Source organism: Thermobia domestica, chromosome 13 (genome assembly GCF_964235325.1).
Source record: "Thermobia domestica chromosome 13, izTheDome1.hap1.1, whole genome shotgun sequence".
Lineage (NCBI taxonomy): Eukaryota > Metazoa > Arthropoda > Insecta > Zygentoma > Lepismatidae > Thermobia > Thermobia domestica.
In genome coordinates, this window is record NC_137466.1 from 66591402 (window position 1) to 66617791 (window position 26390).

General features: G+C 36.1%; 1 long non-coding RNA gene across 2 annotated transcripts in view; it reads left to right on the forward strand.

Annotated features, from left to right (window-relative positions):
• The window catches only part of LOC145668204 (uncharacterized), a 332744-nt gene that overhangs the window by 177217 nt on the left and 129137 nt on the right, over positions 1 to 26390 (forward strand). Inside the window, exons 1-2 of one of the 2 annotated variants that reach the window (XR_014127986.1) lie at positions 8098 to 8224; positions 10557 to 10678. This is a non-coding gene — a long non-coding RNA (uncharacterized LOC145668204). Of the gene's footprint in view, positions 1 to 8097; positions 8225 to 10556; positions 10679 to 26390 lie in introns of those variants that run through there. The other variant, XR_014127985.1, reaches the window with a different exon arrangement.

Consider the following 26390-nt stretch of genomic DNA (forward strand, 5'->3'; position numbering starts at 1 on the left):
CCAAAGCCAATATGGGTAGAAAAGGCAACATTATAAATGACAACAAAATATTACAGAATCGTAGACTGATACATTGTCTATAGTCTCATAGAGTTTGCTTTCAAAAATATTTGGATAGTCGTGAGAAAACTAAAAATACTGGTCTTGCTTCAATTGCTCATATTTAACGAAGTGTATGTGTAATATGGGCAGGAGTTATGAATAAAATAAACAGATACTTCTCCTTAGTAATTATTATCCATCAGAAATTAAGACCAAAACATAATAATGGATGAAATAGTATTAAATACTTAACACATAACACATTTGGGCCGTGAAATAAAATTACAGAATACATAACACCATAAAAAAGAAGATAGGTCTACAGAATGTTCATTATAATCAGTGCCGTACTTAGGGGGGGGGGGTGTATTCCGGGCTTAATCCTCCCCCGAAAATTTTTTTACTGCATTAAAGTAAATGAAATATCTTGCAGAATTTTCACTTTTCCAGGACTAAAGTTAGCAAGCTCCCTTCCCCCTTCCCGACACAAATCGTAAATACGGCACTGATTATAATAGTCTTAACTACTTGAAAACTACCCTGTTAGACACGGAAACCAAATGTAATAAACTTAAATGTATATGATATCATAAATGCAATATATATATAGTTTTTGCTCGTATGTACCAGTTCATGTTCAACGTAAGCGTCACCTGCTATTGTAATTGATCCAGGAAGGCAAAATACCTATTGTGTGGAACCCTATTTCCCATACCGAAGGCAACATTAGATGAAAAGAAAAAATGAGTGTACATGTTTATTTATAACTTGTTGTATAGTTTGTTTATAACTTTTGTTAATCAGTTTGGATATACGTATACTTTACTTTATATGTGTCCATGCTGGGGTCGGTTGCATGGTCAGTGGCGGATCTAGGCTGGGGCCAGGGGTGCTAGGCCCCCCAAGTTTTTTGAGTGACAAAAAAATTGAAGCTATTGTTTATATATATTTGTGAAAGTTTATAGTAAACTCATTCTGTTGAATGTCAGCCATATCCACCAAGAGATATTTTATTTTATTTTACACGTAGTTTAATAAGTATTCAAACCTATAACATAACAAAGTAAAGTTTGTTTTAAGCAACTGTATGTAGCACAGACTCTATCATAAATTTCCTTTTTCCCTGATTCCTGCTCAACGATCACTCTCAATTGGGGCCTCTGAGTTATATTCTCATAATTAGGGTTCGGCTTTCTACAACCTAAAAGCTTTGAAAATACGCATGCAGGAGTAGGGAAAAATATAACCTGAGTTTGATATAAAATTGGAGACTCTTCTCCTCCCTCCCACCATCAAAGTAAATGCTGAAGTGATGCTAATTCTGAAAATCACCAACTTCACACTATTCGAGCACTTAACTTAAGGTATCTTGAAATTATTATTTACTTGTTAGTGATGACAGATTCTATGACAAAAATCTCTCCAAGGAATAGTAAATATCCCTCGTACTTGAAAAATATTCGTACGTTCAGTGTAAAAGAAAATAATTTAAAAAAAAAGGCCAGGTCTTATCACAAGTACCAATAATGATTTTAGGAGGCTCGAGGGGAAACTCTCCCAGGGTCATATCCCCGATCGTGGTCCATCTAGAGCACCAATATTTTTTCAGTACTACTTTCATCTCCAATGTATTTAAAGTCTCCCTCGGATGTGGATGGGAATATTTTCCAATATACAACAAAGATATGCGGACTTCATGTATTTTTACAGGCAGAAGAAAGAGAAGGACAGAGGCAGACGGAAGGTGATATGTCAGTTTCTTTTTTCCAAGTTACTGATATTACGCCAGGTCAACCATTTTGACCGTTTCATTCTGATTTCTACAAATCCTCTCACACAAGGTCAACTGTTTGTAAGAAAAAAGTTCTTAATAACCTCGTTGCCAATACTGCGAAATAATACGAATATATTTGAGCGGTAAGTGAAATCTGCCTAAAATATGATCAAATATGTGCTTTTATATTTCTCCTGGCCCAGAATATGGTCTACTGCTAATATATGGTTCAAATATGCATTCATATGACCAATAAAAAACAGATTTTCGTGTCCACAAGAGCCAGAAAAGTGTTTATATTTAATTAGAGATTTTAAAAAATGCCAGGTTAAAATATAATATGTTATACAAACTCCTACCTTACATACAATAATTGAAGTTGATAGAAATATAGATGATTGATTGCGATTTGGCTCCGCCATCGGGAGGTCTTAAGTCCGAATCCGACAACCGATCATCCTGACCGATTCTTCCATAGATTTCCTGAGTCCAACAAGACGAGCGTTCGATTGGTACCTTTTTCTAGGGTTCGGATGAAATGTTTGACCACCTCTAATAATCAATTAGCAAAAAATATTCAATAATAATAATAATAATAATAATAATAATAATAATAATAATAATAATAATAATAATAATAATAATAATAATAATAATAATAATAATAATAATAATAATAATAATAATAATAATTTTCAGTAATCATTTACACATTACGTTAAATAATATACAGATTTTTGATTATTTTCTAAGCAAAGGTTTAATTAATGATTTTAAAACTAAACTGTAAATAAAATGGTTAAATGTTTCTACGCCAGATGTGTATCGGTGAAAACTATAATGTTTATGACCGGTGAAAACGGTTAGAGTTGAGTACTAGACAAATGAAATCTTTAAGTTTTACGTTCCACGGTTATGCCGGCTAGGCTAAAGGAGACGGCGATGATGAGAAACGAATGAAATGGTGGAACGAAGAAAGTGTGAGGAAACGGGAGAACTTCGAGAAAACCTATTCACAAGGTGTTTTTCAACCATAAAGTTCATATGGCGCGACCTGAGATTGAACCAAGGACCCCATGCACCAGAGGTAAGCGCTCTAACACTGAGAGTACTAGACAAGAATTGAGGCTGTCTCGTCTTCAAAAAGATGTGATGAAAGTGATGTCACTTGTCACAAAGTGTGTTTATATTGGAAGAACTTTGTTTCGTCTTATTTCAGCACGGCAATTGTCTTATCTCGTCTCGTCTCGTCGGCAAGCTTCGGTCTCGGATTCGTAATCCCGATGAAAGAACATTGCACACATTAAGTCGTTCTGGATTCCACCTTAAAAATGGTAGTTTCACTTCTCATAGCCTCTATGCTGAGTAGGGACGGAATTCTTTATAACTACACTAGAATCTTTACATCGTAACCATTAACTGACTCTACTGCACAGTTTTTTTTTCATTATGTCAATGTTAACTGTTTCCATTAATGTTCTATTTGAAACAATGTTTAAAAAGATAAACGGCCCTGGCAAGGAACGTACGGAGCAATTTGATTGTTTTAGGGATTTAGGATTTAGATTTCTGGGCTCTCAGCATCTATGGCCATGTTAGTCCGTCATGTTTTGAGGGATGACGTCCCTCGGTGAGCACACTATCTGAGGAAAGGGAAGGAAGAAAGGATTGGGGAAGGAAGGAAGCGGCCTGGGACCTATATGTTAGATACCATCCCGACATTTGCCTGGTGTGAATGAGGAAAACCCAGGAAAACATCATTCAGGATGGCTGGCCCGAAAAAGCTTTTTACACTTTTTCGACCGAGTGCATCCACCGGGAATCGAACACGGGACCACTCGCACTGAAGGTGAGAACGTTAGTGACTACGAAGTTTGTTTTTTGGGGAATCCAAATTCAATATGAGGATAAATGATATTAAAATTTGTAAATTTATCTCCTAAGTTAGACTAAATTTACAGAAATGTTGGTTTTTTTTTTGGGGGGGGAGGAGATCCGAACCTCAGAATCTACCCCACTGCGTACGTCCCTGGCCCTGGTTAGAAGTTTTTAAGAGACTGTACCGCAATCCAGTTCATTTATTGTATGGATAGAATTTACCATTGGTTTGGCAACATTGATTCGTTGTTTCATTTTACCTTGTACTTGAATTTATCCCTCTTCCCTTTCTTTCCTCATTTTGGAATCCTTCATGCAGCTTCTTGATTCTTGTTCTTCCCCCTCTTTCCAGCTTAGTTTGCCTATCTACGATGTGAATTTGTGTGTGTAGACAAGATGGTTATATTAGTGAAGAAAATTCAGCAACAAGAAACATTGAACTGAAACCCCTGACGTTTCCAGTATATGACGAACGTCGTATAAAAAAAAAAAAAAAAGCCCTCTCCATTCTTGCGGTGATGCTGTCAGTCTTACGAAGAGGTTGATTATAACGTGGAATTGACCTTATGCAGGGACCTTTCCTAAAAAACCATTTGTTTACGTCAATTTTTTTTTTCTTGAGCTAGAAAGGAAGAGAAGTCGTGCATGATGGATAAAAAGAAATATCCCATCATACCACACAAAACACACACACAAACTGGCAAACATGGTATTTGAAGGACGTCTTGACCGATAAGAATACAAATATGCATCTTATTTTTATCCTACGTAAGAAACAAATGTATTTTATGCAAATGCATATTGCAGTCATTAATATGCCATTTGTCAAACGAAGCAGGTTCCTTATCGCTGCATTAACGCCGCCATTTTGCAAATGAAGAGATATTCGGTTGCATGTCTCTTTCTAGCTTCTTATTTTGCATTGGAAGTAGTAAAAATGATACATAAAATTATCACAATAACGCGATAAACACAATGGTGGAGAACTAGTTCTAGGACAATTGAGTGGAGCATTATAGAACTGTTGAGTGAAGAACTATTGGACTATAGAGCGGGGAATTATAAAATAACTATGCGGAAAATGATATTATTTAGTTTCTTCCCCAAATCACTTGTTGGTGCTATTGGCTCATTTGGTAGTGATTACAGTTCGATATTTGTAACTGTGATGAGTATAAATAGTATGACATAAAAATTACAGTGCATACAACTTGTGAAACAACTTGTGTTAGGTGGCTACTAAAAAGTACAAATTCTACCTAACCGAGTCAGAGCAGGAGCGCAGCAAGTGGATTCGACTGGCAGCGAGAGGGTGCATCCGAAGGGAGCAGGCGCGTCAGCGACGGTGAGTGTACGCATAAACGAGGTCGTTCACAACGGCTCACTTTAAGTCACAGTACCAGGTACGGAACCGTCGATGGATTTGGGAAAGATACTAACTGCCATCCGTGGAGAACTGCAGAGTTATTGAACGAAGAACTATAAAACTGTTGAGCGGAGAGCTACAGGACAATAGAGCGGAGAATTATAGAGAGTTATTAAGCGAAGAAGTATAGAATTATTGAGCTGGGAACTATAGGACAATTGATCAGAGAACTATAGGGTAATTGGCGGAGAACTACATGCTAAATTGAACGGACAACTGTAAGACAATTGAGCGGAGAATTATACGAGAATTGAATGGAGAGCTAGACATAGGACATTGAGTGGAGAACGTTACTAAATTGAGCTAAAAAAAGAAGAACCTTCTTCTTTGTTTTGAACGTAATTCATGAAACATCTCTTCTTTTAGCCATACAAACATCCATATAACCTTCACCATATCACTGAAGACCCGAGATTTTTGTAGCTAATAGAATAATTTTAGAAAATTTGACTAGCGTTGGCACCCTTTCATCTGCACATACAATGAGTGGATATTTTGTTTATTTCCTGAGACTAACATTCCACGGACTTTCATTTTACTCGTTTGAACTTCACGTTGTTTTGAAGATTTGAAACTGCATAATGCAAGATGAAATTCTAACCAATGCTGTTTAAATTACTTGAATATCCGTTATCGAATAATTTTCTCTTGTTATTTGAATATTCAAATATTCGTTTTCAATATTTGAACAATTATTCGTAATTCGAATATGAATTGTTCGAATTATTATTCGACATTCGGATATTTTTTTTGAATAACGAATATTTGAATAATGAATTAGATAATCAAAATTTTACAAACTCACAGTCAAAATTACTAGATTCCCTGCCCCAAAGTTTCTGCTGAGGCGTTACAACCCACGAAGGCAAGATGGTGCATGATCTACTAGATCATATGTGATCAGGATATTGACTCCCATTGACATAATTTCAGGCTTCTTAGACTGGATTCCCCTGCTTGTTAATTCAGTAACCCTCCAATTGCCTTAGGATGTTGGCCCAACACCAAAAGACTAACTGAATTTTGGCTAGAAGAGGAGATTAGGGCAAACAGTTCGGATGTTTCCCCACCTGAACTGTTAGCCGGAATCACGAGTACTAAACATTGGCTTGTTTTTCTACTGATAGCTACTCAAAAATTTTGCCTAAGAGGAGTTATATGATGTCTAATACTACCCCTAAATCCTTTATATATATACACACACACAATGTTTATACTTTTCTGCTGAATGTTGAAGTAACTATATCGATAACATGCTTATTCTATAATGAAACGTGTTAGAAGAACCTTATGTGAGTTTACTTGGTGCCTCATTGGTGGAACGCTCACCTGTGGTGTGAAAGGTCCATGGTGCGACGCCGGCAACAAGAGTTTATAGTGGACAACATCGGGTTCTGCAGTTTTCTCCCAGATTCTCATCCCACCAACGCATCCATAGCCAATCACTTGCAGTAATCAATTGTCTCCTTTAGCCCAAAGGGGATAACGGGAAAACACAATAACTCAAATTAGTAGAAGTAATAATAATAAACATGTATAATATATATACATGTTTCAGAATAATAAATCACTCACGCAACAATTTTTATATAGGAAGTTTGGCTACGGGCATATAATTTGAAATACTCACCAAGTACCCCTATCAAAATTGTGGCGGAAGTACCGCACGATTCTGAAACTTGGATATTTGGATAGGTTTCTGAAACTTGGATATTTGGATAGGATTCTGAAACTTGGATATTTGGATAGGATCCTGAAACTTGGATATTTGGATAGGATTCTGAAACTTGGATATTTGGATAGGATTCTGAAACTGGTATATTAGGATACTAGTTCCTAAGCTAAATCTTCACCCAACTACGGTAGGTCCTATAGTTTTGGAGTTATGGACCTTTAAAGTTAGTTGTTTTTTTTTTTTCTTTTTAATGTTTTCGGCACCATATAACTGCAAAAGGAATCATTTGTGCAGCTAGGTTGGTATTATACTTTTCGTCTTATTTTGGTGTTTGGAATCACCTCCCAAACGTTGTCGGTGTTGTTTCGAAACATACTATATATATATATTGAAATTATATAGTCTGCTTTGAACACACATCTTTCGGTAATAGACTTGACAATGAAAATAATAGCCTACAAACATATGTACAAACGTATTTTATCTTATAAACACACGCACAACATGAAAGACACACACACACACGATCTCCTGAAACATATCCGTTTGAAATACACAATTCCTTTGGTCAAAATAAAAATTATATATATATATACACTTGTGTGTGTGTATGTCAAAATGGAACTTCCTTCTTCTTCCCCTTTCTTAAGAAAGGGAAAAACAGAAGGACACAAGCTGCTATGCATATATGCCTTCAAGGGACTATCATACGACTATTTTGCAAGATATAAACATATACATATATAAAACATACTACAAAACAACAGGAACATATGTATATTCATGATAAAAGAAAAAAGTAATAAAGAATCGAAATGACAAAGGAAGCCCAAAGAACCTCAACAGATATAGAAAAGGGAAATTATATTATTATCCGTGATAAGACCAAAAATAAAGAAAAAAAGAAATTAAAAGAATAGCATGTGTAGAAACAAACTGTTACATGCATGCTACCGACAGACAGACATACTGATGATGGTGGTGGGTAACCATAATTATGACACAATTATTTGATAACTTGGGAATTATAGCTTTATATGTATATATATATATATATATGTTGTGTGTATGCGGCTTTTTTTTTTTTTAAAAAAATGCTTATTTTTGTCGTTTAGAATACACACACGATATACAAATTATCTCTTATTTAGTTTGAGGTGTTTCTTAAATAGGTGCTATTATATAAAGATTCCAGTTATGTTAAAAGAAAAAAAGAAAATATGTATTCACGTCAAATAATTGGGGACTATTATAAAGCACTTCTTCGTAATGTTGAAAGAGGGACAGTTTCAGTTTAAGTCAAACAACGCTAACTGAAAGATGTTTTTGTGGTAACTTCTCAAAAGTGTGGTTGTTAAGTTATTGTGGCAGTGATGTGATCATATGTAATTTTTAAATTAGATTACGTTACATGCAATGGTTCAAAAAGGCAAGTAGTACTTTTAAGAGCATTTCAGTGAAATGAAATCGAAAATAATTTTCTCTTAGCGCATACGTGTTGGCTTGCTTAGTCTAATTGTTCTACAGCACAGCTAGTAAGACAGACCACAAGTATACATAGTAGAACATCTTTCTTGTAATAAGATGGCCAGCTTTTTCTTCCTATCTCTTAAGAAGCATTTTTTAAAAAGATATGCAAAAGGAGTTTCAGAGGTAACAGACAATATTTTGAAGGGTAATATCATTAATTACTTTGCAAGAAAGATCTATGGTATTAGTTATAAGCGTAAATATTAAATAGTTCTTATACTTTAGTAGAAACACACATCGTATCTATAGACAAGTTAATAAAATAACGTGTATGTGTCAATTATAATATATTTTGCTTAGAAAGAAATCAATTTTGAAACAATACATTTTGTAAACTGATAGATCTATTCGCGTACAAAACCGTTCCTTTCGATTTTCGACTCGAAGGGAGATTTGGGGATCAAACTTTATTGTCGTAAATCATAGCGCACATGATTTAGGCAACCCACATTACTCTACTGCCGTTCAGGTTGCTGACCCGAAAATCGATAGGGGCAATCTTGAAGGAATCGCTGGTAGTCGTATATATACAGGGTTATTCAAAAAGAAAGAACAAACTACAAAAGATAGAAACATGATTCGAACGTTACTTGATTAAGAAACGTTTACAATTTAATCAGCCCGGATAGAAGTTCCAATTTCCCGGATAGAAGATTAGCGCTGTTGTTTGTTGTTTGTCTGTAGTGAAATGGCGGCGTCACCACAGGAGAAGTCTTTTCGTGTGCTACAATTGGCAAAACTTGAGTCCATTGTTGAAGTTCAGCGAGCATTTCGCCGTCAATTTAATAAACAACCGCCGCATCATAAGCAAATTTACGAGTGGCATCGAAAATTCGTAGAAGATGGTTGCATCTGTAAAGGGAAAAGAACGGGACGTCCACGCATATCGGACGAGAATGTCGAGCGTATTCGTACACTTTACGAAAGGAGCCCAAAGAAATCCACATCACAAGCAAGCAAAGAACTTAACATTCCTCAACCAATGGTATGGCGAGTTCTAAAACATCGTCTGCACGTGAAGCCATACAAACTGCAGTTATTGCAAGCATTGCATCCTGACGACCACAACAAAAGGTACGAATTTTGCATTTGTCGTGTAACACACGGTGCTCATATTGAATGCACACCATAATTAATAACAATAAATTGTAAACTTTTCATAATCAAGTAACGTTCGAATCATGTTCCTATCTTTTGTAGTTTGGAAGAAACAAATGTTTGAAATCTGTTCTTTCTTTTTGAATAACCCTGTATATATCCCGCATCTCTTTACTTTCGAAGATTTTGCATAAACATTATTCTTCCCATGCGAAGGACGAGTAATTATGCTAGAAATTCATAGGGGATATAAATCTTTTCTGAAAGTGTGGTCTCACATCAACAACAAAATCACTTGACTGGGTATGTCGACTTTTCAAATCTTCATAAACTGTTCTTTTGTACCAGCTTTCAGCAATTTGAACATCCACCCTATTAGAAAAAATGCCCTTAAGCAATAAGCAGACAGGGTTGTGTTAAGCATTTGGTTGGTTGTTCACCTCTCAGCTTCGAGGTTGTATGAGACGGAACCTACCATTTTTACAATGGTTTTTCGAATTCTTTTCAAGTTCGTATATCCATCAGGAATCCAACTCAGGGTCAGGCAGACAGAAGACATGAGCACTCGGAAATGAAGGTGCATTTGGGGCACTTCTTAAGCATTGAGTAAAGCAATCTTGGGCTAATATTTTTCGGATAGAGGAACCGACATATCAGAAACTTTAGAAATAAGTTCAATCAGAGTTGAAAAATTAGCATAATTAAGACTACATATAGTTTATTTTCAATTTCCCGTATAGCATTTCAAGAATTAATTTATTCTATGTTGAAAATACAATTTTTTTTTTTTTTTTTTAAATATCCAATGCAAATAAATTGAATGGAACATGGTACTTATGCAAAGCTATACGAAGGAGGAGGATCCAGAAATCTTTTTTGAAATCCTAAACTTTACACTGGATTAAATGACATTTTAAACGATTTTCAAATCCCTGTAATAACGTTCTTGCTTCATTAAAAAAGCAGTAACTTACTCATTTAAAAAAAAATGGGTATGGCCTTGCACATAATGAGTCATCAAAACAGATTATTACTTTTTTTCGAGTGTGATAACTAAACTCACTGACGTTATATTATGCAACTTAGTTTGATAAGCCTTATTTCTTACGTACTTTTTCTTTTTCTTCTTGTAGGTATTATCATAGATGAGGGCATCTGAAGTGCATTGAGAATGAAGAGCTGGTTTTGTGGACGATTGTAAGGCCATTAAGATTGACCTTTGTGAATGAAAATGTTATAGCAACAAGTCACTCAGGTAGTTATTCAAAACTTTATGCATATTTGCAAGCAATGTTGTACACAAAGCTTAACTGTATTGCCATTATGGGTACACAAATACCATAACCAATAACATCGATATATCTGACTAATCTCAGCCTTAATATAACTCCTAAACCTTTGTTTTCTAGGGTGGCAAAGTGTCTACGTGGTAGAGCGTTTATCTCTGATGCAACAAGTCCTTTAAGTTTGATGTCAGATCATGTTCGGATCTTCTCGGAGATATTCCGTTTCCTCACACATTTTAATTCCAACAATTGTTCCACATAAGTCACTTCAATTATTCATTTATCTCTCTTAATTTGCGGAATTTCTTCATAGTCAACTGTTCCAGATTCGACTCTCGATGCGATGTCATGGTGTTCGGATCTTACTTTAAACTGGTAGGCTCTCCCGTCATATATCCTCGATGTTAAATGCGACTTAGACCAGAGGCGTTATTTAGGGGGCAGGGAGGGACAATTGCTCCCCTGAGTTTGAGATTTATATAGTTTTTATCAATAGAATAGTAGTAAATCAGTGAAAAACGCGAAATTTTGCTTATATCAAAGGGACTCCTCCCCCAAGCAAACTCTGAAATGACGCTCCTGCGTTAGACCCCAAACAAAGCAAATAACTAATCTTTTACTCTGCAGAGCAGGATGAAACAAAATAATAAATTTCATTTGTTTCCTTGTTTCAAGAGTGGTGAATTATCGAAATGAAACCATCCAAGTTCTATACAAGGAGAAGATAAGATTACAATTGATAAAATTAGTGTTTCCATTACTTGGATTTACCCTATTTCTGGAATACGACGGAAAAATATCACATAATTCGTACCCGGAATAGGTTTTTTTTTTTTTTTTTTTTTTTTACTTCTACTAGCTTCCTAGACAGTTTTACATATTATCGTTCTAATTGTCAGCATAGATTACCAGTAAGTGTGTAACCCATTCCTTACATACATATGTATCAGTTAATTTCAGTACAGATTAACATTAAACACTGAAATGATCACTTCTGTCTTTGTCAAGCACTCTCGGCAGCTCCTCTGTGTTATCTACTGACAGACTGGGTAGGAAGTCACTATCTGATTTTGAATGCCCGTAGTTCTACCAATTTTTCATAAATTATCAAAATTCATGGTTCTAGGTTCCCTGACAAAGCAGGAGACAACGTCACTGATATCTAGCGTGAGTGAGTTAGTGATTAAGAAAGATGGCTGAGAAATTGACATTGCGTTTTGAATGAAATTCTGGAAATCATTTCTTAACACAAGATTGACACAGTCCTTCGATTCTTCCAAATTGTGTGGTTTTGTTAGACAAATTTCATCCTTGGCCCAACCCCACAAGAAAGAAAGAAAAAGAAAAAAAAAAACATTACCTATCAGGACTTCTGGCAGGCCATTCATGCGGTCCTCTCCCTCTCAACATACCTCCTGGGAAATGTGGTCCACTTCTTGGATTTGCGAGCTCCTCCGTGGCTAAGCGGTTAGCGTACGCGCCTTTGGCGCGGGAGACCCGGGTTCAATTCCCGGCGGGAGCTCATGTGGTTCGGATTCATCAGTAGGTCCACGTCTCATATAGCCTCGCTGCTGAACGGGACGTTAAACTCAAAATCAACTCAACTCAATTCTTGGATTTGCCACAGACTTGCTTATCATTAATTTTGTATGACAATTTCTGATCGTGCTAGGATGAAGTGTATCATGAGGTCCATGACACCTCGTCATCATCCTGCAAAAGGTCTACATAGACTTCCAAACAAGAAGATACCCTAGCGCGATTCTCCAATGGCAGTTCCTCAGTCATCTTCGTTAGTCACTCGTTCACACTAGGTGTCACTCTTTTGTGCTCCTTGTTTCTCAGAGAATCTAGAATAATATAAAATAATAATTGACAGAATTGCAACCATTTGAAATCACATGGGCTCTCCATCTACTCCGTACATATAACCTGCGTGTTGTCAGCAGTAACCATGGGTTTCTTTGTAATGGAAATCACCTCGTCTCACCACACAAGTGAACCTTACTCGCAGCACGTTGGTTTCTAAATGTGAACGTTACTAGAGATAAACAATCCCCTAACATAGCATGACATGAAATTTGATACTCCATGTTGTCTCCAGAGCAGCACACTGTTATTGGCTTTCCTGACGTGTTAGAGGTTAATGCTTAAAACGAACAGACTATCCTGGAATTCAATGACCACTGGCGTCATTAGCTTTTTAAATCTAGGGGAGTCGGATGAATCAAAATTAAAATCTTCTGTCCGAGTTCCGACAAAAGTTATATATACAAAGTAGTATAGTTTCTTTAAATTTATTTCACTAAAATCTGGGGGACGCGTCCCCCCGACCCCTCCCCGCTAACGACGCCCGTGCAATGACCTGTCGTTAACGAATTATATCGTTATTGAACATTGTTCAAGTGACTTATTTGATTCCAAATATTTTAAGTTGAGTTGAGTTGATTTTAGTTTAGCGTCCCTTTCAGCAGCGAGGCTATGTAAGTATGAGAGTCAATGATCAAAATTCAAGTTATGGAAATTGCTGTATTATCGTTCCATGTTTTTGGAGGAACTAGGAAAAACGTAATGATCATCCACACAATAAAGACGCTAATTAGGAGAGAGCAAGAGTGGATACAGCTAGTTTGGATGAAGAGCTTATTTAACATAGACCGTTAACATTTTCATTATTATTCTCCGATTTATTAAGCTTTATAGGGAAAATGGCACAATGGCTCAGTGTAATGCAGCTGCACTTATGTAAACTTCAGAAGGCATATTGAAGTTGTAATTTGATATATTAATAATGAAAAGCTAATAAAAAAGAAAAAAAGAAAAAGGAAAAACTCCACAATAAAACGAACTGCAGTTGCATTAACGTATATCTTGTTTACACCGTAAGCTATTGTGCCATTTTTCCCGTAAAGCTTAATAGATTGGAGAATAATAATAGAAAGTGTTGATAGTTTATGACAAATCAAAACTTTCCAGCCATATTAGCTGTAAATACTTCATTCTTTTGAGAAAATAAAAGGTGCAGTTTTACTATACGGATCCCAGATTGTAAAATGTACGCAAAAATTTGGGGAAGTCTTTAATTTGTCCATTTTATGTCGAGAACAGAACCCAACGAAGCCCTGCGGGGCTTCTAACTCGTTCCTACCCCTACTGCTACCCCTACCCCTACTACTACTTATACTATGGATTCGTATAGTAAAACTGCACTAAATAAAATACTGACTTTTATGTTTAAAACGATGTCTCAATTTAGAATATCCGTCGATTTGGAGAATAGCCTGTGGTTGATCATCTTAAATTATACAAATAGATTTGGTTATATAGGGTGTTCGTATACGACCTAATGGCTTTTTGATACGGATTCAGTGTCCGTTCTATCTTTGGTTTTATTACTCTATTGCAACTAGTAGTTACGGATGTACTGTACTACTTCAAGTTTGAGAATTGAATACGAATAATTTGGAAGTCTTCCGTGGTTTCACACTGTGAAACGAAACTCACTTTCGACCTTCTTCTGAGATTATAAGTTCAAGTACTTAAAAAATATTTATCGCTTTTTACCGGTTTTAGAAAAATGTCGGTTTAGTAGTACATAGGAAAACGTCAGTTTTCCGAAGTAGAGGCACAGCGCAGTTCAGTGTTCAACGGAATCAAGTCCACTTTTGCTGACGTTGCAAAGGTGATACAGAGTCAAAAATATATTTCACTCTTATTTAAGTCTCTTAGGACCACGGTGGCTCAGTAGTAGAACATTCAGCTCTGGTGCATGGGGTTCTTGGTTCAAAATTTTTGAGTTTTAAGTCCTACGGTTATGCTGGCTAAGCTAAAGGAGACAATGATAATGAGAAGTGAATGAAATGGTGGAATGAAGAAAGTGGAAGGAAACGGGAGAACCCTGAGAAAACCCGCGCACACGACGTTTGTCCACCACAAAGTTCACTTGTCGCGAGCTGGGAGGAAACCCCCACGATCCAGAAGTGAACGCTCTACCACTGACCCACCGCGGCCTTATTAGTGTTGCCACGAGACGAGACGAGACGAGACTTCAGGCTGTCTCGTCTCGTGCAAAGCATGTCTCGTCTCGAAAAAATGTGCTCGTCCCGTCTCGTGTCTCGTCTCGAGAGGTTCTGTCCCGTCTCGTCTCGTTTGTCTCGTTTTGTCTCGTCTTGTCTCGTAAAAAATATAGCAGCATACCATGGGAACGAAAGTAAAATGTAGGAGACTGCACCATGCTAATCAAGATACAACTAAGTTATTACCCAGAACACACAAGAAAAGAAATGTCACTGTGGCTACACCGTGAAGCATTCACCTCCGGTGTGTGTGGTAGTCGGTTCGATCTCGGTTAGTGCCATGTGAGCTTTGTGGTGAACAAACATCGCGTGTGTGTGTTTTCTTGAAGTTGTCTTGTATCCTATCACTTTCTTCATTCCACTAATTTTTCCATCATCATCAATTCGGAGTGGGCCAAAGTTGCCTAAAGGTCTTCAAATAAGCTCACAAGGTAAGGACAAATAGTTTACAAGATAATATATCTCTGCTGTTAGTTGTCTGAGGCTTCTCGACCCTGGCTTTTTTTTTTTTTTTTTAACATTTTGAAACAAATTTGTTTCACCAGTTTCAATACACGAATATATATTAAATTGCTCATAGGTACGTAGATGAAAACACTAATGTCAAATAATGTTTACACGACAAACAAAGTTCGATGTAAAGGTCTCACCATACGAGGGCGCCCATGTTCTGGTTTGCAAGGGGGGGGGGAAGTATAAGCGACGTTTCAAATATAGTTTCAAATTTTGCTGTAACTAATATAAATTCGATTGTGTTTCTGATATTCCCAAGTACAATTTCCTCTAAGGGGGCGAGCGCCCCACCTTGCCCTTCCTGATGGGCTCCCTTGCCCGACATTACCGTATACTATCAGCCCACTTGCTTTATAGTGTCGGTATATATATATATATATATATATATATATATATATATATATAGATATAGATATAGATAGATAGATAGATAGAGAGATACATAGATATAGATAGATAGATAGATAGATAGATAGATAGATAGATAGATAGATAGATAGATAGATAGATAGATAGATAGATAGATAGATAGATAGATGTGTGTGTACACTTTGATTTCGTATATTCCAGCTTTTAGGTTTCGTAGTGTTAACCCATACCAATCCAAAAACTATTTTCTATTTTAGCATGTTTAGATTTGTTGCAATTATTATTTTTTTTAAAGCTTGGAACCAAATAATTTTATTGAGTAATGGAAATTATTTGATTGAAATTTTATAGGTTACTGCACAGTAAGCTCTACTTAAAGTGCCATTGCAATGGGAGCTGAACGACACATCGGAGAAAAGAATGCTTGGGGCCAGTCTACACCTCCATGGCACAAATCTGTTCCCATACCCGCGGGGTGTGTGCCCCTATATGGTGGTTGCCCCGTTTGTGTAACAAACTCATGAGAGCTAGTGGTCTAAAAAAATTATTTTTGGGTAGCCATTTTGGATTAAAGTTTCTTATATTGTCGTGATCTATTCGTAATCATACAAGGTACACCTTCATACCAAGCCGAGCGGTGTGCGGCGATAGACTATCGGCTTGAATTCCCCGGGTTGAGTCCCGGAAGGGTCATGTGTATGGATTTTAACAGCATTTGTTTTTCCGTATTGTGTCAGGGGGCGAAATCGTACGGAATAAAAGGATTTCAGTCTGAATAATTTGGAGAGAATATCCTCGCCAGGTTATTTTCATGGGAGTAAGGAATTAGTAAAAATATAGGATACACATTTTATAGCAGGGTTAAAAATATGGTTTGGGTATCCTATTTCTTTTCTGTTAGTTATGTTCTTCAATGTTCGAATTTTGATCATTCTCATGATATTTTCTGCTTTCAACGCAGTTCCATGAATATTATACCAAATGTTCTTTAGATTTATTAAGTTCAGAAGGTTTTATCCGCCTGTAAGAAACCATTTTTGAAGATAATTCAGGTCCTAATGAATATTTTTCACTAGGAAAGGGAAGTATTACCCTCTTCTAAACATGGAAGCAGAGGGCAATTTCGCACTCTGGTCAGATCAAACATTTCCGCGTAACAAAAGGAAGGCCCCCTGTAAAACCTCTTCACTTCCTGTGTTATTGCTACTACCATAAATCTGCTGAAAGCAAACAATTTGAAGGGTTTGTTGATTTCTTTGTCCTCCCGGCTTCCAAACGAAGAGGTGAATTTTACAACATGACTGCTGTAAGCGGGCGATTGGTAAAATGGTAAAAGCGTTCTTTTATGTGTATGTGTGTGTGTGTGTGTGTGTGTGTGTGTGTGTGAGAGAGAGAGAGAGAGGGACGGAGAGAAAGAGAGAAGACAAAATTTTAGTTGCAAGATGACGTACTTCAATTGCCGTTTCTGTACATTTAGCAAAAAGAATACCGCCGCGCCACCAGAGAATAAAGGCAAGTGTAGCCTGTTCTCCTTTGCCAACTCAGCCAGAACTTTCAACTACAGGCTGTGATGAGTGTAGACCTTACCCAGATTTCAAATTGAATAGATGGTGGTGGTAGTTCGGTTTCTTGATCTTGCAAAAATCTTCCCTGTCTTTGTTTTGTTCGTCATCATTCCAGCCAGAAATGAAAAAAAATGAGAATTCCTCAGTTTACAGCAAGGGGAGTTTGGGACAAGAGATTAAGGATGATATTCCTGGAAGCTCATGTATCACGATTCATTCAATAGACAGACGACACTTTTCTATGAAGGCTTTTCAACATGTTTTCTCACAAAGGGGATTTTCCTTTTGCAATCTATAGGACCACTGGCAATTTCAATCTTGGCCATTCTCGCCAGCGTTTTCACTTTCGAGACACGAGACGAGACGAGACATTTCACGAGACGTCCCGTCTCGTCTCGTGTCTCGTCTCTGTTTCGTCTCGTGTCTCGTCTAAAAGGGTTCCGTCTCGTCTCGTGGCAACACTAGGCCTTATGTCCTTAATTCGATTCCAGCTTGCGCTAAGTGAGCTTTGTGGTGGACAAACACCGTGCGCAGGGTTTTCTCGGGGTTCTTCCCTTTCTTTCCACTTCCTTCGTTCCACCATTTTATTCATTTCTCGTTATCATCGTCTCCCTTAGCCTAGCCAGCATAACCGTAGGACGTAAACCTCAAAGATTTTGAACCAAGAACCTTATGCACCAGAGGTGAACGTTCTACCACTGAGCCACCGTGGTCCTTAAAGACTTAAATAAGAGTAAAATATATTTTCGACTCTGTATTGCCTCTGCTCCCCCCAGGGGCGGATTCAGGGGGGGCGATCGGGGCGATCGCTTCCCCAGAAGAGGAAAGTTTCTTATTTTATATATATAAATAAAACCCATCCCAAAGGTTGGAGCCCTTAAAAGTAGCAGTATGACAACCCACCGCCCCCCAGAAGTCGGTTCTGGATCCGCCCCTGGCTCCCCCCCAACAAAGGTTTCTGGGTGTGCGCCAGCTTCAGACCAGGGGACTGGACACTTTTTCTGTTGCAGATTTCTCAGAATCATGTCCGACTCCTAATTGTATTTGAACGCTTTTTTCAGTGAAAGAACTGGGTCTTAGTATACAACAGGAAAGAGAAACGTTAGATTTTACATAATACTTAAATATATATTTCTCGTATATTTCCAAAGTAATATAATATGATAGTATATACGTGAACAATCTGATACGTGCGTGCAAAAAGAACTATTGAAGAAATTCCCACAGTCCTCGCAGCAGTGACCATGATGAAAGAAGAGATGTTGTAAGTTTCGGTACGGTAGTGAACACGATCTGTCAATTGGTAAAACATTATATTCCTTCTGGTCACGTCTGCATATCTTACGCATTCATAAAATATTTCTCCTTTTCTTTTGGTTTGATATCCTTTACAATTTCTGTTTTCTCCCCTTCTTTATCCTCTTTTTCTGTTGGATTTTCTTTTGTTTCACTCTTAAACACTCCACCCAGTTATCCTTCAACGAATGAAAGAAGTTTAAAAAATATATATTTCTTTCAAGGCTATGTGAAAGAAAATCAGTAACTTTTTTTTTTACCATTTTACTTTTTTTTTTTTTTTTTTTTTTTGTTATACAAGATATGTGAAAATTCTCAACTTTGAATTTTCTGTCATGATGGATTTTTCTACTACTAAGATTTAGAATATACAGATTGTATCAGATCATACAGCTATGCAAGTGTATAAATCATATGTTTATAAATTCAATTCGGAATTCTCAAAAACAAACAAAAAAAATCTTATACTATTTTCAAAATAAAGGAAGAAAAAGAAACAGTATTAGAATAGAATTTGGAGACAATAGAGTGTAGCACGGTGATTCCCAAACAAGGCGACGCGTCCTCTCTAGGGGAAAGTCATAAACTAGCCAGGAAGTGAAAACAAAATATTGTATATGTAGGAAAGGTTGGCAGATTTTTCAGGGAGAAAAAAGGAAGATGCTTCTACTTCTAGAGGGAAAAAAAGGGAAACATGTGATATTCAGAATTTATATATAGCAAATAAATGTCAATGGTTTCACTCAGTAACATAGAATAACTTCGATGGGAAATGGCAATTTTATTAAAAATAATTATGCCACATGAGACGCAAAAAATATATATTACAATTATCTGTGGGAGCTCATGTGGTTCGGATCCCACGTTAAGCTCTAGTTCTCGTCTCATATAGTTTCGGTGCTGAAAGCGACGTTAAATCAATCCAACCGGCAAAGTATATTCTATAAATCTTTTATTACCTTTTAATTCTATTTTATTGAAGACTTTGTGTCTCGTAACAGTTCCACATCTTTTTATATTCATTAAAACTGTAGTTCTCGTCTCATGTAACTTCGATGCTAAAAGGGGAGCAAACGCAATCCAATCAATCAAGTATATTCCATCTTTTGTTGTTTTTTAATTTCATTTTATTGAAGACTTTGTGTCTCTTAACAGTTCTACATTCTTTATTATACGTATCAATCCAACAAATCAAATTTTTTTCCATAAATCTTTTGTTAACTTTTAATTATGCTTTATTGAAGACTTTTTGTCTCTTAAGAATTTCACATCCTTTTATATACTATCAATCCAAGCGGTTAAGTATTTTTCATATATCTTTTGTTCTCTTTAAATGTATTTTATTGAAGATTTTGTGTCTCTTAACAATTGCACATCCTTTTTAATACTATCAATCCATCCGATTAAGTATTTTCCACAAATCTTTTTGTTGTATTTTAATTGCATTTTATTGAAGATTTTGCGTCTCAACAGTTCCTCGTTCTTTTATATACGTATCATTCCAATCAACCAAATATTTTCCAAAAATCTTTTGTTGTCACTTAATTGTATTTTACTGAAGACTTTATGTTTCTTAGCAATTTCACATCCTTTTTGTATGCGTTTTTTTTTTTTTTTTTTTTTTTGCATTGCGTATTGAAGTGTACAACAACGTCGAGTTTTGATTTTACTAGTTCAAAGTAGTTTCTGTTTCTGACATCAGTATACAAGGATCGACCGAAATAGCAATTTCATCTGGAGACAGTGTTGACAGACGAAACCTAAGATGATGAAACTAAATTATTCCGAAACATAAAGGTTAGGGACCTGTTAGAAGATAGGTAAAAACGCAACTTGTTACATTTTCTTTCTGAATACTTAGTTGCATAGTTGGATTGTTGTTAACAGTGCGTGAAATATCAGTTCCTCTAATTAAAAGATATATTTGTTCGCACTAACTTATAAAAGTTTTTAGAAGTGTCCAGGAGTATGATTTCTTTTATTCATTTAAACAACGGAAGGAATCGTTATATGGGTAGAATAAAAACGTAGAACGTGCCAAAAAAAAAAAAAAAGTAAAACTTACGGAAAGACGTAAGATCTGATAACCTTACTGATTGGCAAGTAGATTGGATTAGAGTTTAACGCACTTTTTAAGTACCAGGGCTAAGTGAGAGATTGGCTTAGAACTTAACTTGGGATCAGAACCATATTGACTTTCACCAGGAATCGAATCTAGGTCTCTCGCACAGAAAACGAGTACATTGATCATATAATCATAAGGAGTTCGAGATATTATGAGTCATTATTGTTCAACATAGCCTATCTCCATCTGAAGTCGATTCCGTGAACACCGAGCCAAAGACGAATTGGGTATCACATGAAAAAGAATGGGAATTCTTTAATGGAGTTTAGTCATTCTACATATCATTCCACACCAATATTCAATTTTCAGGATAACAAAGCAAAACACTTCATGTCAAAATTGTACAATTAACGCTAATTCCACGTTTATTGACTACTCTATACGCTATGTATATTCTTTCTCTCTCTTTATATGATATATATATATATATATATATATATATATATATATATATATATATATATATATATATATATATATATATATATATATATATATGCACGATTCAAGTTATTTTTTCGAGTCCAAAAGTATACAATCATTGAGCGCTTTTCCTGGCTCAGGAACGTATAATTATCAAACTCATCTTGATGACTTCTACGTTTTCTTGTGTGTGGATAAAATATCCGATAAATGTGCCAATTTTGACCAAATATTTCTTGATACTTTGTTAATTAACTTTAAACATTAATGATTTAAAAAAAGGGAACGAAATAGGATTTGCTCCATGGGTTGGCATCACTGCATTTCCATCCCATCACTGTCCAGGTTTCAAGCTGCTTGACTTCGGCAGACCGTTTCGGCTGGAGCGTGTGGTACGTTTCAGCACCATATATGATAGAAATTACAGGATTGCTGATAGTTTGGTGTACAATACTACCTTAAATGAAAAACTTTCTATATTGTCATCCATTACTATCTGTAGGATGACAGTAGAGTTGAAGTGGTGTAAGACATATTTTCTTGTCTAACATCATTTTTCTGATAAACAAAACACTTGTTTCCTTTATCATTAAGTCTTTCATAGTCGTCTATTGAAATCTGTCCTGTTTCAGAATGAAGCTTTGACTTATTTCACATTTTCTGTTAATATATTGATCTATCTAGATCTATTTTTTTTTGGGGGGGGGGCGGGGGTGACAAAGTGATTTACACCACTTTAACTTCCATCCATCCATTTGTGTCACAAGCAACCACGGGTAGCTCGTATCTAAGTAAATCTTTGAGTTTAACGTCCCACGTTTATGCACTTTTGGGCTAACGAAGACGATGATTAAAGCAAGTAAATGATGACGGAAGAATTGGTAGAATGAGAAAGTAAGAGGAAACGGGAGCACCCCGCACGGACACAATGTTGTTCACCACAAACTTAGTTGACCGGGGATCGAACCGTGGACCCCATGCAAGAGGTAAGTGCTGTACCACAGAGCCTCTGTGTCAGGGGTAGCTCGAGAGGGAAGTCACATTGTTAAAAAGTTAAATTTTATCCATACACTGTATACAAGGATTAGGACAATAGATAAGTTTTCTTCTTTTAACTTGTAGCGGTAAAATTTAATATACATTTTTTTAACCGATGTTACTTCTCTCGAGAGCCGCCACTGTGAAACAATACAATTTGAAACAGAGCCATGTAGAAGGATTTGTCAAAAGCAGTGATTTGCTTCTTTCTGATATTCTGATACTACAAGAGGTGACGACTAGTTTTCTGATAGAGAACTCCTTCTTTCGATCCCCGCCACGTCTGCACGCTATCACGCACATGCACCAAACCAGAGTCTCTCCTCTCCTCGCCCTTGCCGAAAACCTCTTTCCCCTTCTCACAGCTAACACCCTCTTCTACAGGCTTTTCTAGACTTCACACCGCGGGCATTTTTCTATGCTTTTTTATTTTTTATTTTTTTTTTAAAAAGAGAAAAGAATGGGAAAGAGATTTTTCTTAAGTTTTTTTTCCCTTAAGGTTTCCGTGAAACCATTGCGTGCTGTGGTAGGAGTCAATCCGTTTCTTGAAGGCTACGAAGAATCCCTTCAGGGGATTCCCGACCGGCTGAGAGTGAAGCATTACTACTTTGTAGGAAGGGAAGAAAGAAACATGATGATCACATTGCAACATTGCCTTTTCTTGTTTTTCTTAAGTGAAGGGGGTAGATTTCTCTCTATATGCCCTGAGGTGACAAGAACTTTGCAAGGTGCATTGAGTAATTGCCTCAAACTGTGTCATGATTCCCTAGTTTTTATTCCCTCTAAATCTGTAATAAAATTTTGTAAAAAATATATTTTATACAATTGTCAAAAAAGAACCACCTTATTTAGCATCCAGTAGATGTGTATTATCCACTTAATAAATTACACTAGTTACAAATTTATTGACATTATTCATCGCCAAAATGATGGCACATTTCGTCAATATGACATTTGAAGAGGGCTCAAGTGATTTTTTTTAATGCCTTGTAATTAGCATTTCGCGAGTTAGGGTTCTGTGGCCAACAATCCAGTATAGCAGAATCCCTATACTTTTTTTTTTTTTTTTTTTTAAAGTTTCTATCAGGTGAGTGTTGACTGGAAGCGATTAGGATTGTTCTCGTGTCTCCTACACGTAACCAGCATTCGATTCCCGATGGGAGTATCTATGGTTCAGATCCTACGTCGACTGTAGGTCCAACTGTTATAGGCTGCAGTATCAGTGCTGTAAAAGAATATTAAGTACAAATAGCATACTGATTCTTCAATGTATTATTTTCCGCCTCCTATTTAGGGATGCCAACGAAACACGACGAGACAGAATTTTTGTGATTACATCCGAGACGAGACCACACATCTAATAATAAACGAAAAAAAAACTTTCCGAGACGAGACAGCCTGAATGTCGTAGGCAGTCCAACTATGTTTGTTAATATTTTCCATGCAAAATTACTTCATAGAAGTTGCAACAATCTTTTTTTTTTTTAATTAATTTAGCGTGTCAAGGAAAGATATTAACTCCATCCTCATCTCTCTACTAAAACCGGAAGTGGTAGAAGTTACCTACTACTTAGAGTACCGTTTCAATATTTCTCTTCATAGAGCAAAAATACTAAGAAATAGCGGCAACAGGTCTTTTGATATGGGTTCGGTACCTCAAGAATATGCTTCATCTACGATTTTATTCCTTTTTTTGCAACCAGAAGTAATAGATATTCACAACTACTTCCAGTTTCAATATTAATCTCCATAGAGCGAAAGCAGTAGGGTCTAAGAGATCGAGTAATAGTTTATATATATATATACATATATATATATATATATATATATATATATATATATATATATATATATATATATATATATATATATATATATATATATATATATATATATATATATATATATATATATATATATATATATCCGGAAGTTACAGATGTAGGTCTACTTTCGGTTTTATTATTAAATTTGCTTAGTTTGGAAGTCTACCGTAGTTTCACACTATGAAACAAAAACACTTCTTTAACCGGAGGCACTGGCGTCAAGTCTCACAGACCCGAGCAACTTGTTACCGTATGTAGTCTGTTACTAGTATAGTAGCTGGGGGCCGCGGTGGCTCAGTGGTAGAGCGTTCACCTATGGTGCTTCGATCCCAGTCCCCGCCAAGTAAGCTTTGTGGTGGACAAACACCGTGTGCGTGGTTTTCTCTCGGTTTTCCCGTTTCCTCCCACTTTTTTCATTCCACCATTTCATTCATTACTCATCATCACCGTCTCTTTTAGCCTAGCTGGCATAATCGTGGTACGTAAAACTCAAAGATTTCATTTCATTTTTATAGTAGCTGGCCGTTGGTTCTGATAGAGGTTCACACTGAAAATTTTATTTTTCAATGGACACTTCTGAACATGATTTATTATTACCTTGTGATTACATATTAAAACTTTTGAACGTTTTACTATATAGTAATTATAATTATACCAAATTTAACAAATGGGCCTGTGAAACTTAGGCCCCGGCAGGAGCGGCGATTCGGAGGGCAAGAGGGGGCAGTTGCTCCTCCCCCACTTTTTGAAGTGACCCCTTAATGTATATAGTTTCATTTGGAAATATAAAGTTTTTGTATGTATTACTAGCTCGTAGAAAAAATGGTGCCATATAATATTTGCCATTGCCATATAATATCGTATTGGTTATTTGTCTTCCCGTGGAGTTAAGAAAGCTACAGGAATAGTGTTTTAATTGCAATTCAAAGCAATTAATATAGCAATTGTGTGTTTCTTTAAATGTCGTAGTATTTAACTTGTAAATGCTTGTGGTGTTTAGTGTCTTTCATTTTCTAGAGTAGTAACACATTTAATGGCATGGGTGGAATTAAAAATATAAGTTGTTCAGTTCCCTAGTTTCAATGTAACTTCTACAAAACAAGCCTCATTGTTCATTACTATGATTATTGTTATCCTTTCTACTTTTCTGTTGTATCCTTCTATTAATTTGTTATTAAGTAATCTGATCACACAATTTCCCAGATAGAATTTTAAGATGATCATGAGCAAGCAATCAAATCCCTTCTTACACCTTCGTTGTTTAAGAGTACAAAGGGCTCGTTCCTACTTGCGTTGCTCTTGTTAATTTACTTAATAAAATGTGAAATACGATATACAATATTTTAACTGAAAAAGGTAGTATCCTATTAGTTATACAGCCTTTCGTCATACAAAGTGTTTGAAACAACCAGGAAAACTAACACTGATATACAAATATTCAGATAATGTCTTGCCCCCCTACTTTTAAAGTCCAATCGCCGCCACTGGGCGCCAGTGTCGCCGGGTTAATACTTCAGAGTGATCAGAAACATATCCTAGATATTCCTTTGTATATACTTTATTTTGTATATAGTTTAATTCAGGCACGTAAGATGATTGTTAATGGGGAACTTTAAGTTGCTTGAGTATGGTTGGCTTCTATAATACTTTAGAGTAAGCTTCTATGGTAGGCTTCTAGGGCGCTTCCACAGGGAGTTCACTGAGTCTGGACTTCTAAAAAAAAAAAAAAAAAAAAAAAAAAAAAAAAAAAAAAAAAAAAAACCTAACAACATACATTTGTATACTTTTTCAGTAAAACTATACTTGTTTAACTGGTAAATATAACTAATTGATGTAGCATGAAAATTTGATCTTACACTTCATTTGTAGTCTTTCTCTTATGAAAACAACCTAGCTACATCATTTTTTTTTTCTGAAAATATAGATGAAAGTACTTTACAATTTGTTATCATCTCTTTGAGTGTAGAATAATCATCTCTTCGGCAGCTTGTAATATTGGGGCCCTCCCCCAAAGCCTGGACCCCTCCTAACAAAAATTTCTGATGTGCAGAAAAAGAGTGTTCGTTACATGAGTAATTATATCTTAATCTCTTCCAATTTTCCTCTGTTTGGAGATTTAAATTATAAAACCCAAATTCCAGATCAATAATACTCTAAATCACGGTCAAGATATTCTATTGCGAATATCATTAAATGAAGTTGTTGTTCGATTTTTTTTGAGTTAATTCTATAATATGTACGGTATAGTTAGTGTATAGTGAAAATAATGTCGAAAGATGCAAGATAAGTCAATTAGCTTATCTCATAGAGTTGAAGGAAATGATAAAGGTAAGTGTAAATCCTCATGTGCAGTTTTCCAGGAAATTGACTAAAATTATTATTATTATTATTATTTTGAAAACCCAAAAGTTGTTCCTCTACATAAAGACCTCATTTACTAAAATGAAACT